This window comes from Cupressus sempervirens, chromosome 10, assembly GCF_028749045.1.
Source record: "Cupressus sempervirens isolate cs-2001-9-10 chromosome 10, ASM2874904v1, whole genome shotgun sequence".
In the NCBI taxonomy this organism is placed as follows: domain Eukaryota; kingdom Viridiplantae; phylum Streptophyta; class Pinopsida; order Cupressales; family Cupressaceae; genus Cupressus; species Cupressus sempervirens.
Genome location: NC_143127.1, coordinates 830055594 through 830071666, shown reverse-complemented (window position 1 = coordinate 830071666; position 16073 = coordinate 830055594). Strand labels below are relative to the sequence as shown.

Here is a 16073-nt window from a genome sequence, read left to right as displayed (position 1 = left end):
GTATGGAATGCAAGTCATGCATCTGCGTATGTAATTTTATCACCTTCAAAAACTATATTTGATCCTACTAGTTGGGAATAACTAATTTTTCAATTTATTATAGCCAATCCGATGATAGTTCTACATGAATTTTTAATCAACCTTGCTAATTAGAAACTATACCAATTTAATTGGGTTATGTCTTGTTTGTCTCTAAAAATATCTTCTATGATATGTTTTTGTAAAATTTCTTGTGAACTCTACCCATTTTTCTCAGTCTACATTATTTTTGTGCAAGATCTTGAGGTAAGTCACTTAGCATGGGTTGAGTGAGTTTTATTGTTTAATTATTTGGATTCTTGAATATGTATGCAGCTAGATCAATTTTTCTATTGTGAGCTAATATGTAATAAGAAACTTTAAAAAGATCTCCTTGTATATATAAAGCAATACATGTTTAGAAGGAAATATAAAGACATGTATGTTTAGAAGGAAAAGAAAATAACATTTACATAGGTACCTCTTCCCCATTGAAGAAAATCATAGAGAAAGGACACGAAGATCACAAGGACATGGCATGACAATGAAATTGCAGAGCAAGGGTACAACAATGAAATAAAAAGATCACATCAAGGAAATTGTAGAGCAAGGGGATGACAGCAAAATGAAATGATGACAATAAAAAATTAGAGAGCAAAGGCACAACAATGAAATGAAGAGATCACAACAAAGAAATGCATTGATCACAAGGGCACAAAAATGTTCAAAGCTCTCTACCCTCATTTAGAGCTCTCCACCTCTTTTGCATGCAACTCTCCACAATAAAAAAAAAGGGGGGAATGATCTATGCCATTTTTTAATTTTGTTTTTGTTTATAATCACATCTACATTGAAATTATGATGCCAACATTAGTATTGTGATGACATCAGGAACAATTGCAAAAAAAACATGAAAATCATCACAATTCATAACGCTGTCACAATTTGACCCCAAATATTGTAGTTTTATAATGTAATGCCCAACCAAGGGATCCAAAAATAAATAACCTAGAGTTTTAATAAGTTTTCCAAAAAAATTTTTTTGAAAGAATAACATACACGTGAAACATAAAGTAGTGGAAGCAATAACATAAAATCATACATAAGCAAACATAACTGATTACATTCCTTAAGGATCCCAAGACATTAAATCACATTTAAAATTAATTAATACTAAGTCTAATAAATACCATCTCTTCATGAAAGAATAATTATAAGTCCAAGTCTATTTAAATAATATACATTTTCTCTGAATGCCACTTGGCAATAAAATTTAGAATGCTCAATCATCCATGATACATGTCATAGAGTATGAAAGGCTAAAAGAATATACATTTATAAAAATAGATTACATCATCCTTTTTAGATCCATGAAAAAAAGTGAAATACAATAAATGAAATCATCCATCATAAAGATATAACCATCCATCATAAAGATATAACCATTCATCATAATACACAAGAATAGAATGAAAAGAAATGCAAACAAGGAACTCCAGCCACGACATATACAGACAGATCTCAATGGTAAGAGTAAAAAGCACTACCATCCGACCATGTGGTAATCAAAAAAGCCCACTTCCACCAGGCTAAGGAGATAGTCTCAAGTCCCAAACAAGATATCAATCCAAATATCAAAAGTAATATCTAAGTCTAGGAAACCCTAAAAGTAATCTAACACAAAGTTTCCAAGATAAATCGACATCTAGACTCAGAGGCACACAAAGAAACAGAGGGAATCTACTATGTAAGTGGGCAAGTGTCATCACATGAATCAATGTTAAAGTTACCCTGGCAGTCTAACTTGACCTCAGCCCCCTAGTGACTCTGTGCATCACTATTATCCTTTTGTATTAACAAGGCATAGTAATGATGCATGGTCGCAATCAAGTAGTCTCTACTCCCTTCCTAGTCTGTCGTAGCACTCGATGCATGGGTTACCACTTATTTAGTGTAGTGTTTTCACTTATTAAAAAAATTACAATGGGTTACCCTAGCAACCACTTAGGGCCTTGACCTCCATTGCAAGCCACTTCCTAAAATTATATATAGATAACCTACCCTAAGCTCATGAAATCACAAATCAAATAATCATAATATTTCACCTTAGTCCTATACAAGTGATAGGAAAGCATCAAAAGATAAATCACAATAACCCATCAATTCTCTACAAGAAAATGGAAAGTATCCCCAAATACATTGATTGAAGACTTCAAAAATGGTCAATTCAAGTATGTCATTACATCCATCTCATTATCCCACAAGGACACTAAAAGCAAAAACCAACAATATAATCAACTCATTATAGAGCATACCAACACATTACCATGGTTGAGTTTAAAAGATAAAGATCAATTACAACATAATACCACAATCACAGAACTCCTAGGCCTTTGGTAGATGTCTTAAAACTGGTCAACACTCTAGTCAACCCAAACCCAAAACATAGACAATATATAGATAACATAGTGTAGGTTACATAGTTTGGTTTGATTTTGAAAACATATTGTTAAGTTAACACTAAGGTTTTAGTTTTTGTTCAATGTAAGTTTCAAGAAGATGAGATTCATAGTTTACCCGTACAAATTAACCCATTCTTATATTCAAATAAAATACAGAAGTACCCCTCTTTGATTTTAAGTCAATTTTCTAAAATAGTCTAAGGGTAATTATTTATTTGAATTATTAAAATAATAACTATTGATCTTCCAATAAAATATTTTTAGTTTTATTAAAGTCAATATCATTATTAACAAAATATATCTAAAACCATTAAATACTTTCATTTATTAATTAAACTCAATCAAATTACATTTAATTAAATTAATTAATAATTATATAAATAATTATTATATTAATATTTGATTAATTAACGATAACTAACAAATTTATTAATTATTTACTATATTTAAATATATTTAAAAATTTATTAATAATAAATTAACAATTAATAAAAATGTTTTAATAAAATTAATAATTAATATTAATTAATAATAATAAAATTATAACATAAAATATATTCTTACAATTGCCCAGCATCCCAAAAAGGGAGGCTATCATGCGACCTTCTTGCTTCTATACGGCCTACAGTCATAGTGGTACCCTATACCACTACTGTCATAGTACCTATGACAACAACCCTTTGGTTGCTAACAGGATTAGATGAGGGGGGGTGTGGGCTTTCCCCACCCTTCCAAATTATTTTAATTTTTTAATTTTTATAAAATTGTTTTATTCTATAAATATTTTTATAGAAATTTTTAAAACAACAAATATCTTCCTCCATAATAATGTTTATATATAATTTATAACAGCTCTAATTTTCCTCTAATAGGAAAATTATAGCGAACCAATCAAATTATTAATTTAAAAGTTCCATTTCATCTCAAAACCCTCCCTGTTTAATTTTCACTTTTAAAATCTACTTACACTAGGATTCTAATATATTTCAATTTGTACATATACAAAAGAATGAACATGCATACCAAAAATTCACAATATTGAAATACTCATCACAAAGAATTTCCATAAACATTTCATAGTCATGAAGAAGACAGGAAAAAGGAAATAACATAATTAACTATGAAAAACAAAACACAAGAATCTACCTAGATTATGATGCTAAAATCACACACACCAAAAAGATTTGTGAGAGATATTTCTTCTCTCAAAGCCTTCTATCTTCAAAAATTCCTTCTCCAAAATTTTTGGTCCCTTGAAAATGGACCCATAATTGTGATAAGGAGTTCTCTGCTAAAATCAGGGCACTAATTGTGCAATTACCTAAGAGGACTCCTTGCTCACTATTGGAATTTACAAGTGGGAAGATTTACTTCTAATAGGGAGTGAATCAGAAGTAACAAACTTTAACCCCTAAAACTATATAACTAAAACCAATCACATGCATCTAACATCTTCTAATAAACATGAAAGTAAAGGCATGCATGAACATAAATAACACAAGATTTGATCACCTAGAAACCCTCCAAAATGAGAAGGTAAAATTGGGGTGGGGATGACACTGACAACTTATCACTACAGCAATATGTAACCAGTTAAGGTTACAAAGTTTGACCACCATCAATGGTCTACCCTGTGAAAGGCCTACCCTATTAAAGGCTTTACACCCTGTTAAAAGTGACCTGTCTAAAAGATTTACAAACACTCACTTGAAATGTCACCCTGTTAAAGGATTTAACACCTTGTTAAAGGTTCTACAAAATGGATGCTAAACCAACCTATCATCATAGGATTTTCATTCCCCTAATACAATGGCTAGAAAGTATAGTAGAATGCATTGACCTGATGACTTACAATCTCAATTGCTAATTCTAGATCCTTGTTCTGTCCAATCTGATCTGATCCTTCTTGATTTGATATAACTTTGTTCGTAGTGTTGATACTCTATTCTGATAACCTAATTCTGCAATATTGTTCTTCTCTAAGTCTTCACACCCCTATCACTTCCTTCAAAACTTCACTAGCATTCTCTCATGCATTCTCATATTACACTAAATTATGGGGTTTCATCTTCCTTAAAAAGGTTTTGAGACTTAGGGTTAGGTATGAATCTATGATCCAGATTCATCCATCTTTCCCACTCAATTCTTTCCATTTTTTAGATTGGTTGCATGCTCTCTCCATTTTTTTGATTGGTTGCATGTTGATTGCATAGGAAATGTAATAAATTTGATCTTATCTTTTAGATCCTTCAAGATTCATCTTGAGTCAGCTCAAAAATGGTTTACATCTAAGTTTGTGAAGGCACAAACACTTATGTTGATTCTATGTTACTCGGCACTTATTGATTGTTGATGCTCAGCACATATAGAAATTCTATATTGCTCAGCTTCTATAGTAACTCTATCTTGCTCAGCTCCTATACTTTTCTCGGCACATATACTAGCTCAACATCAATTTTCACTTGGAACTTGAAACTTACTCATCACTTGAATAAATCGACACCTATTGAACTTCTGGCTCAACAAATACTATAGTTTGGAATCTATATTATACTTGACATCAACTTAGAAATTGCTTAAGTGTGTTGACACTCAATTGTCAAAACCAATTTTGAGATCAACAATCTCCCCCCTTTGACATGAGTGTTAACAACGCTTAACTAAACATTATGAATTTGATCTCTCTAAGTATAATATACATCTTGTTCAACATATGTACGTAATTTCAAAAAACTTTTTTAAAATTTTGTAGAAAACTATATACCTCAAAACTTGTAACTCCCCCTGAGCTGATGTGTCACTTCTGTATCCAAAACTCCTTATGCTAGATTTGTCTCATGCTAATTATTCTGATACTCTTTAACTTTTCCTTGTCATTCCTTCCCTTCTCTATCCTATTTCTATCTACTTTGTTTCTTTTTTCTTTGTTTTTACTCACCATTTCACACATCTTCTCTTGCAATTTTTATATCCTTTTGGCTTTATCTCCTTTTCTCTCCTCAAAACTCAAAATTTTATTATCTGACCCAATTTATTATATCTCCCCCTATTGGGTATCTCCCCTTATTGGGTATCTCTTTTATTATCTCCCCCTTTTTTGACACTTATGTCAAAGGGTTCTTATGCATTAATTGAATACTTAGCCAAAAAGGATTTGTTTATCTCCATTATGATCTTTAGAGCACCATCCCAATTATCTAATGCAATTTCTAGTTCTTTAAGCTAGATGGATGTCTCTACTGCAAGGTGTACTAGGCTTTCCAATGTAGAAAGATTGGGATCTTTCTTCAAGACATTCTCTGCATAGGCCAGTTCTTTGTGCAAAAATTCCATGTCACGGGTTATAGCATAATGAATTTGTAATAGCTTGGCCTTGGTGTTTGCCTCATTTTCTATGAGTACAACTAATTCCTTTTGTGTGTGAAGCGTTGTAGAAAAATGCTTCTCACTTTGAGCTAGATCCTTTTTTAGTTGCATGCTAGATACTTTAAGGTTCCTCTCGAAGCTCAATATCCTCTGGCTAGTCTCTTTTTTGAAGTATGAGGAATCACACAATTTGGAGTATGGTAAGAATATATTCTTAAGTACTACTTTTACCTTCTCTATCTTCTTTGCTAGTTCTACTTGAGAAAGTGCTATCTCACTAGATATTTTCTCATTCACCTTCATCTAGAATTTCTTTTCAGACCATTCAAGCAATTTGGCATTGGTGTCTAGGTCCTCATTTTGTATCTAGTCCACTATGTTGGATAATTTCTCCATTATGGGTTTTGTCTCATCAGGTACTTGCAAGCTGAATGCGTCTAGAAAGATGTCCTTCATTTCTATCAATGCTTGCCTTTGCTTATACTCATTCCTGAGTATCTCTTGTTTCTTCTTCTTTTCTAGTGCCTCTTGCACTTCATTAATCTAATTGATACTCATAGTTTTATAGTCATATCTTGGAATGACTATCTCCTCATCAAGTGCAGGGTCTCGATTATGAAGTACCCTTGCTAACTTGGTAGAGGTTGAGCTTGGTGCTAATAATTGTAGTGGTACTACATCAGTGCTCAGTTGCCATGTTGTTCTAGTAGAAGTCCCTGTAGTAGGAAAATTGACCAATGTTTGAATTGCCTCTTGTTCCTTCTCCTTAGGGCTCTCTTCCTTGTCTTCTTCAGTTCTAACTTGATCAATTATAGTGATCTGAGGGAGTGCACCTTGACTTTGTGCTATAGGAATAGAGCTATACTTCTATCCTATTTTCCCCTTTTCTTGCTCCTCAATAGTTGAAGTCATTGTGACTATGGTGTCAACCTTGGCTAATGCGTCTTGTGCTACTTGTACTTGTGGTTTTCCACTTGTAGCTATTGGTGTTTGTGAAGGTGGTTCTTGTGGATTCACCTTATCCTTTGTTATCTCAACTAAAACTTTCTAAAGTTCATCCACACTCACCAAAATTAGATTGGTACAATAGCTATGATTGTAAAGTAGTTTGGTGAAGGATCTTTCTAAGATCCTTTGTATTCAATGGGTTGATGTTTTGATCAAAGGTGTCAGGTACATCCTTCACAATTATTGTCTCTACAGATGTGGGTGTTACATGTGGAGGACTTGGTGGTGGCATTTGTGTGTCTTGTACACTCTATTCCTATTTTTGCTCCTTAGCAATTGCCTTTTCACTTTCTTGTGTGTCTTTCTCCATTGTAACATCTTCTTTGTCATTTTCTCCTTCTTCTTTCTTATCCTTTTCTCCTTCTTCCTCCTTATCATTTTCTTCTTCTTCCTCGTCATTGTTCCTTTCCTCAAAGGGATCTTTCTATCCTTCCTTTATAGTTGTGAGCCCATAAATTACTTTCCACATTAGAGTGGACTTCTTCACAACATCTTCAATTTTATTTTGCAAAATACTAAATGCCCTGTATTTGGGTCCAAATTTTCTCCCATGTTTCTTATTAGCCTTGCTTATTTGACCTTTTGTGAGTTCAAATATCACATGATCCAATGTTGACTCCCTTATCTCCTTTTCCATATTTAGGCAATAATGCCATTTATTTTCTACAATGGAATATAACTCCTTAGGCATAGTATTATCTAGTTCAAGTGGAGTATTCTTGAACTTTGCCACCATGGTATATATTGATTCTTCCACCATGTTTTGCTCCTCTCTTGTCAACTTATTAAAATCAATGCCTTTGAGTCTTGGCAAGTCTGCATTGTCCCTAATGTTGTCACATATGTTTTCCAAATCAGATTTAGTGGTGTGGCTTACCACTTTAAACTAACCATTGTCATCAGACTCTATCCTCTCCTCATCTAATTCTAGAGGTGCCACATATTTTCTCCTCTGCTTCTTCCATGCTGGTCCTCCCTACTCTATGGCTTTCGTCTTTTCTTATTCCTTTGCAACCTTTGTTATAGCCCTTGTATCTTCCCTTGTGGTAGGTTTTGTAGGGCTTGGCTTAGCTTTCTTTTCACCTTTAGGTTGTTCAACAAGATATTTCTATGCTTTCCTCTTCTTAGGCTCTATCTTTGGTACTTCCTCTTCTCACTCAGCACCTTCTTGTTCCATAGCATCTTCACCCATGCCTTGTGTTAGTGCTAGTGGTCCTTGGCCCTATTTTTTTCTTCTTCTTCTTCTTCTTCTGCTACGGAGCCTTCACCAAATTTTGCTTTGAGATTCTTCACTAATTTATCCTTTTTCTTTAGTGTTGAGGCTTTTTTTAGTTCCATATCCACCTTGGATCTTACTACATCATATGTTCCAAAGTGTTGGACACTTTTATGTACTTCTTCTACAAGCAATATTGTAATTGTTGCAGATGCCTCGTCCATATTTATTTCATAACCAAGTGGTCTAAGCCATCTTACCCTTAGTATGGTTGCTTGAATGTAGGTGTAGTCAATATCAACAAGAAAACAAATATCATTTATGTGCTACTCCATAAGTGAGATTGGAATCCTAAGTCTCTAAAATAACTGGTCATAATAGTCTCAAAATTGTCTCCCATTTATTCAATGTATTCATTTACCTAGGCTACTATAGAGCTATTCGTCTTCTAGTTTATCTTTCCATAAGAGGGGAATTCATTCTGTATATAGAAAAATACACATATCAAAATTGCTCTAGATTTACATTGAGCTCCCTCTGTTCTTCTTATAGCTCCCAAATCTTCATTGATCTATTGTAATTGCAGTTTAGCTAGATCATAAGTATGATCCTTTTTAAAAAGTTTATAACCAACATCCATTGTAATACATGGAACACTATTGAGTCTGCTAGAGTGGTAGAATTTATGAGATATGACACTAACAAAAAAATCAACAAGAGGATCCTTAATGATATCAATGGTCATGCCTCTCTTGTTCCACTTAGCTCCAGTAGTCTTCTCAATAGCTTCTTTGGAGTTACTCCTTAGTGTTTTGGGCTAATCTAGTGTTGGATACCCTATTACCCTATGAATAATCCTTTTTGAGATTTTGACTAGCCCATCTTCCAAGCACAAACTACCATCATGTATCCTACTTAACATAATTCTGATCTCATTTTTTCTTAAACATGGTAGCAAAATCTTGGGCATGAGTTAAGACCTTATTTTCAACGATTTGGAATTCTTCTTTCAAGATTCTATTTTCACACAATTTATCATATGCCTCCTTAATTTTCATGTCTCTAATAACACCAATCTTATAGTTATAGCATCTCCTAACATCTTGAACCATTACAACCTTAGGAGGAATTATGGATAGAGCTCTGGGAAGGTCATTTTTATACACAACTTTAGGGATAGGTTTGAAATCAGGTTGCTTAACTTCATTTGATACTAACTAGGCTTAAAATGGCTCCTTATCCTAAGTTTATCTAAAGATGGAAGCAATTTTTTCAAGCTAGGGTTTAAACACAACAAAATTTTGAAATTGTGTAGCTCGACACAAGTATAAATACCTTGAATCATCAAAACTGTCTTGAATCTTTGTAAAAATCTGCTCAAATGCTTCAAACTTTTCTTGGAAATCATTTTGTACTCTTCTCATCTTTTTCTCTTTCCTTGCAATGGTGAAAAATGATTCAAAATGTGATCATATACTCTTGTTTCATAGTATTTAATGCTTAGTGTGTTTATAGTTGTCCACTTGACTCCTTAAGCAATTCTGCTTTACTTAGCTTCCATTGTCTTTCCAACACTTAGCATACATTGGAGTTTCCCTTACTTAGCTTCAATACAAATTTCCCTTCACTCAGCATCCACTACTAACTCAGTTGCAACTAATCACTTGGCTTCTACTAACTTTGAAAGACAACTTGACATATACTAGGATTTCACTCAGCTTCTGAAGGCAACTTTCCTTACTCAACAACACTTGTGAAAACTTGAAGCTTTAACTTTGCATCTCTATTCATGATGACCTATCCTTTTCAATACTTACTTGTCTTTAAACTAATGTATGATAAAGAATTTAAATATCAATCCCACATACCTTCTTTTTCTTAGTTGGATGAAGTGTGACCATTTGACCCTTTAGGTGAAGTGATCCCTCCATTGGATGTGCTACTTCCATCTTTCTTCTTCCATGTTTTATTAATCTCAACTTTGATGTGTTCAACATCTACCTTTCCTTTTCCTTTGTTGAACTTTGATTTGGGTGCCTTTGACCTTGTTGGACAATTTTTGCTGATGTGTCTAGTCTTCAAACAACTGAAGCATGTAGTTTAGCTCAACCATCTACTATAGTTTCCATTGAAATGTGTTCTTATGCAATTTTCAATGATGTGTCGATACTCTTGACTGTAGCGATAACTTTAGCTACTGTTGTATTCTCAATTGTAGTGATGTCCATGACTTTTGGTCTTTGCTAGTTGATTTGGTGTCCACATAGGCTTTGATCTACACTCAAAAGCTCTATGTCCATACTTCTTGAAATTGTAGTAGTGACCTTCAAATCTTGGTGTTCTGATGGTTCTTGTCCTATAGTCATGTGCCTGATGACCTTGCTTGTTGCACTTGTGATAGTAACCCGTGTTTTTAGGTTTGTCATGTTGATTGGCATTCTTGCTCCTACACACATTAGAGCTATGTCCCTTTCTACCAATAAAATGACAAGTGGGTTTAGTATTCTTACCTTTGTCACTTCTTTCTTCTGTAGTCTTGGATGATTCTCCTTTTTTAGTGCTAATGTATCCTAGTCCTGAAGTCTCATTACTAGATCTTGGTGATCTCAGTAGCTCTTCAAAATACTTGATGGCTTCATTAGGTTTGTTGAAGCTTTCCACAATTTCCTTATCTCTTTTCAAGTCATTTTCTAGTTGTTCATTTTGCAACTTCAGTGTAGAGATCTCAATGTCCTTGATATTCAGCTCATGATGTGCATTCATCATCTGGCTTAGGGTGTCTAGCCGCATGTTGGAAATTCTTGCAAGCTCAATTGACTTTTCCTCCAATTTATTGGCTAGGTTTCTCTTATCATCTTCTCTCATAGCCTTATCTTCAATGGCTCTTTTCTTCTATTCAGTCACTTCACAAAGGATTATGGCTTGTGATTCTTGTTCAGGCCTGAGAGTTTTGATCTCTTTTGCTTGAGCTCTATTCTTCTCCATCAGATATGCTATTGCTACATAAAACTCCTTGGAATATCCATTTGCAAACACTTTTGAGGTGTTAATCTCCTTGTACTATGCATCATTCTCAGCTATGGCAATCTCTCTTCTTCTCTTTAAGGATTTTCTCAATTCTTCCCTAGCTTCTTCTAGAGAGTGTAGAATGAGATGTATCTCAATTTCCTAGTTTTCTATGATCTTCCCAAGTTTGTAGACTTCCATTTCTAGATATTTTCTCCAAGCTGTAAGGCTTCTCCTTGTGAGAACTCAGCTCTATGTTGGTAAATAGATTTTTCTTTTCTTGTTTCTTGTGAAAATATGACTCTTAATACCTCAAATTAGGAATAATATCTGAATACAATAGTTGAAAAGCTGCTCTGTAATTACTGGCTTTTCTCTGAATTAGTAGGTATAGCTCCCTATATGAATGATGTTCAAGGAATTATGTTTTGTTCCTAAAACTAATGCGGGGTATGCTCTTAACCTGAGAGGAGAAGAGGCAAACCAAATTAAGCCTAACTAGAACTTAATTTAGGCAAGAAAGACTTCTCGATACTGAAATAGATTCATGTGTCCACACATCTTATGAATCCATAAATCCATTTGCATAATCAATTGATGCTAAACTAAATCAAACTCAAATCTGAAATACAACTAATGAATCGAGAAAAACTAACAGAATCCTTTCGCCAAATGGAGTATAACAATACTTATTACATTCATTTATATTTGGAAAACAAGAAAAATGAAACTCCATTCTTCCTTAGTTCTTCGTGATACAGAAAGGAAATACGAACTAATCACAATACTTGGAACGAAAAATGATTTGAAATAAAATACCATTCAATTGTCTCTGCAACAAACAATACTTCACACCAAAATTTTTTCCAACCTTTCATTAATATATCAACTTCATACATATAGATTTTGAGAGATGACCATTACAATAGGAATCTAAATCGGTTCATCTTCTGAGGAGACAAATGGCAAGATGCCAATTTGTCATATTACAAAATTTACAAAATTGGTAGAAGTCACACAAAAAGGTGAAAAGGAGGGATCATCGAATTATTTAGACTTCTTCCCCTTTTCAACTTTCGCACTATATGCTTTGGCAGCAACTATAATGGCAACTAATTCCTCATGACTAGGCACATGTACATTTGTCAATCTTAAGAGCCATTTGGAATGTTCTTGAGTCAATTCTTTCATAGAGTTTAGATGTCCTGTCAATTCTTCAGCAGCTATGTGTATGCATCCACCCAATGTCTGGAGCTCTATCACTCTATTTTGAATGCTTGAAGCCATTCCTGATAGGTTACTTAAATACATGGAGAAGTTGTTCTTCATTATCTCTACTCCAATAAGGGCTCTCCCTTGACCACTAGTTTGTCGATCAGTGTGTAATCCTTTCATAAGTTCAAATGCCCCATCTTGAGTTCTTTTCACTTGATATCCTATTTCCTTAAGTCCTTTTTTAGCTTCTTGAATCATCTCTAGCTTGAATTGCATACCCTGGAGCCATTCAAATAGGGGTTCAGTTCCTTTCTTCAAAAAATTTACTTCAACCGCTTCCTTTGCCTTCATTTAGATAACCATTTTCAAGAGAGAAATACACTCATCACATCGTGCTTTCTTCATGATCAAAGTATGTTGATTAGACAAGATATTATCTTTCTTAGTCTCCAATTGAAGGATAACATTCTCAATTTGATCAATCAGAGAAACTCCATCTGCATTGAGTTTATCAATCCACTCTTTCCCAATCTAACCGAAATGTCTATCTTTCTGAAGCTGTGAGATGAATGCTTGCACCTCTTATGCTATAGGATTTTTAGTAGCAGGCACACCAGTAATGGTTGCCAATGGAACAACTAGCTACTTGATGAATCTTTTGAGTTCCTCTATCTCAGCTTGAATCTTAATCTTTGACAATTTGAGGCTTTATAACTATCCTTCTATTATCTCATTGCCTGATCTCCATAAGCCAAGTTTTGTATCATGCTTGGCCTTTCCAAGATCAATTGAATACAGAGTGAAGTCCTCAGGGGTCATATCCTCAATCCTCCTTGCCTTGTTTGGTTTTGCAATCTCCATAGTCAAATGTCCAATATCTAGATCCTGCTCAAGTATGGATAAAGTTTTCTATTTCTTAGCTTTTACCATGGCCAACCCAAAGTGTACCGCTTGGGACACAACACCCTTTGTAGGAATACTTTCATCTTTCCTCTTTCATTTTCATTCTAAGGTGTCTTCAAGCCAGGACTCTGTACCAATCACCTTAGAAGCCATTCCAAGTGACTCTCTGCTGAACATTTTCTTCTTTACTGGATTTTTTGCTACTATTGTTGTAGAGAAGGGGTTCTTCAGATCTTGAGAGAGGAATCGAGATGAACCTAAGACACTCTCTTCTTCTCGAGTTCTCTTTGCAGCTTCATTGGATTTGGTGGACTCACTACTGCTACTCTTATCATCTCCAATTTCTACTATTTGGATAGGACAACTAGTTGGCTTCAAAAGAGAAGCACCTACATATGGGGTAGGGCTATGATGAGGAGATGAAACTGGGGTTACATGTGGAGATGGAATTGGGGTAGTGGAATTGGGGTAGGGGTTCCATCTTTTGGCTCTTCTGTTCCTTTTTCTTTAGTACCAGCTTGAGCACCAATCACTAGTATAAAACCTCCTTGGCAAGTTGGAGTCATTGAAATATTCTTCTCCAGGGGTTGATCACCTCCTCCTGCAGATTGAGCCGGTCCTTGAGTAGCCAAAGTTGTAGCACTTGGCATGGCACTTTGAGAGGAAGTGGGAGTAGTAGTGGCTAGAGAGGCTTGAGTAGGTTTTCTCTTGCTCTGGCTCTTTTTTACTATCCACTCAACCCATTTCCCAATTCTCTTGATGATTTGGGCCATCATAACATCAATATCTTCTTCTATATTTACACATGGCTTAGAGCTGATTGGAATGCTTCTCAATTTGGTCAAATATGTCTTACTATACATATTTTGACCATCATCTTCTAGCCCTTCTACATCCAAGTTGATGCCATAGGTCTTGATTTGATCTATTGTAAGTCTAGCAAAGGCGTGGTCCCAGCTCTCTAGCTCATCTCTATAATCAGCCCAATAATCTTCCACAATAGTTACATGTTTGATGACGCTTTCGATTTGGAGCACATCTCTAGCATACCCATTTGGATCAAACATGGACCTTACCACTTCATACTCCTCCAGTTTGTATTTATTCTCGAATGCTTTGAGTATGTTCTTTGCATCAGATCTGGATTCACAACTATAAGCTCCAACTTGTATGGGGAATTCATACCCCTTCTTTTTCAAACTGGCGCTTAGCACATTTACTTGAATTGCTTGCCTGACGATCTCGATGAGCATGATCATATCATCTAAATATCTAGGTAGCTTCATGGGAAATCTGTCAAATGCTACAAGACGCAAATAAGAGAAAGATGAGAATTGGATAAAATAATAGCCAAACTGGCTGATGACTGCCATTTCTTTTGGGCTGAATCTCCAATCCGGACACCCTTGGAGCTCCTTGTAGATTCTCATAGTAAATGCATCATTAACCCATACATACTCCTCAGAGCTATTCTGTAACTACAAGCATGGATAAAAATCATAACTCTTAACATTTTTAGGAAAATTCTCTATTCTAGGGAGTCCCAGCCACAATTGTAGGGAAGCCAACATATATATCAAGAAAGATGACATATAAAATGAATTGTAAAACTTAGCTACACTGAGAGTCCTAGAAATATGTTCACTAACTTCATATGACCAGTCAACATATTGTGTGTCTAAGCAGATAATTTACACCATAAAGAAGAATTGTTCTATAAAATTGAGTGCTTCTACCTCACCTTTTAGTTGATGTAAGAGGACTAAAATATCCACAATTTTGGGCTTAAGATCCATGCCAAACAGGATTTTAGGGACCTTACTCTTTGCCCCTCTAGGCTTTTGGAACCAGGAATTCATGATCTCCTTCTGCCACACCATCTTCTCCAGGGAGAATTCATACATGGCTCCTCCAATTGTTAGCTCAGAGAAGTCCTCTTGTTCCAAAATTTGTAGACAATTCACCACTACTTGCCTATCAATTGAAATCAATACCATTTGATCAAGCAATAGGATCTGCTTGGTGTCTAGGTTGTAATGATTGATACATTCCACAATCAGCTCTGGAGCTTGTACTGCAATAGGAAACCTGGCTGCCTCCACCAATCCGCTTCCTTGGAGCTTCTCCATTATAGGATGCATCAGCGAAGTTCTCAACCTTCTCTAAAAATCTTGCATATCAAAGAAATGTAGTGAAGTATCAAAGATACTCTACCATGTTGACTTGATTCCACTAAGCCAATCAAAACTGAAGAATCTTGATGCAATCTTTCTTGATATAGAATGATAGAAATTCAATAATTATGATAATGTAAGAAAATGAACCCTAAAATTTGAAGCTTTTCAGAAGCACTATTCAATATAACAATATAATAGTAAAGCAGGGATTTGAAATTCTGTTATGTTCTTCTTTATATAAAAACCCTTGATATGCCCGTTAAACTCAATAATTTGCACCACACGAGTGAATTTAAGGATAAATTTGTTGGGTTAGTAAATGTAAGGGTTCTAACAGATTTCTCCTTGTCATTTCACTATTTTTGTTAGCCCAATGGTAACTCTTCTTTATTACTGACTTACCTTTTCATTTTCACCCAGTTTCGAAAAAGCAAGATTGGAGTACCCCCTGAAGGAAGATCCGCTTGGCTAGATTTTGCTCAAAATATCCATACAAATCTCACTAATTTGCTTCCATTTTTGTCCTAAACACATCTTGTGATCTATTTAAACACTTACCATGCTTGTAGTAGCAATTTTTCATTAGATGCAAAGAATTGGTTTCGAGGGTAGAAAACCCGCAATGGAGAAGGTGATTTCCATTTTTTCGCTTAAGCTTTCGCTTTATCTTTTCTGCCTTAAGCACTTTACTATAAGCCTTCA

At 34.8% G+C, this 16073-nt stretch overlaps 1 pseudogene; it reads right to left on the bottom strand.

Moving 5' to 3' along the window:
* The window catches only part of LOC149536532 (microtubule-associated protein TORTIFOLIA1-like), a 77815-nt pseudogene extending 62492 nt beyond the window's left edge, over nt 1-15323 (bottom strand).
* Between the last annotated feature and the right edge of the window lie 750 nt (nt 15324-16073).